Genomic DNA, 340 nt, shown 5'->3' with positions numbered 1-340 from the left:
TTTATATAAGTAAAGTTGAGTTTGTTATTGCCTTAATCATGAAAGAACTAAGTTGCTTGCAATGTTTTAAAAGCTATATATATTGCATGTGTCTTATTGCTTATATATTGAGTTCAATTATTCATGAGTCATACAGAGCCAAGGTAAGTGTTCTCTTGTACTCTTTTCAAGCTTAAGTTGTGTTTTAGCCTTCCAGCTCGCATACTCGTACATTCCATGTTCTGATGCCAGTTGGCCTACATCTTATTATGATGCAGACGCAGGTACCCAGGATCAGCATTCGGCACGCCGTTGATCCAGTTGAGCACTCTAGAGTCGGTGGTGAGCCTCCTTGCTTTCT

This window comes from Solanum tuberosum, unplaced genomic scaffold, assembly GCF_000226075.1.
Source record: "Solanum tuberosum cultivar DM 1-3 516 R44 unplaced genomic scaffold, SolTub_3.0 scf00273, whole genome shotgun sequence".
In the NCBI taxonomy this organism is placed as follows: Eukaryota; Viridiplantae; Streptophyta; class Magnoliopsida; order Solanales; family Solanaceae; genus Solanum; species Solanum tuberosum.
Note: the sequence above shows the minus strand (reverse complement) of the source record.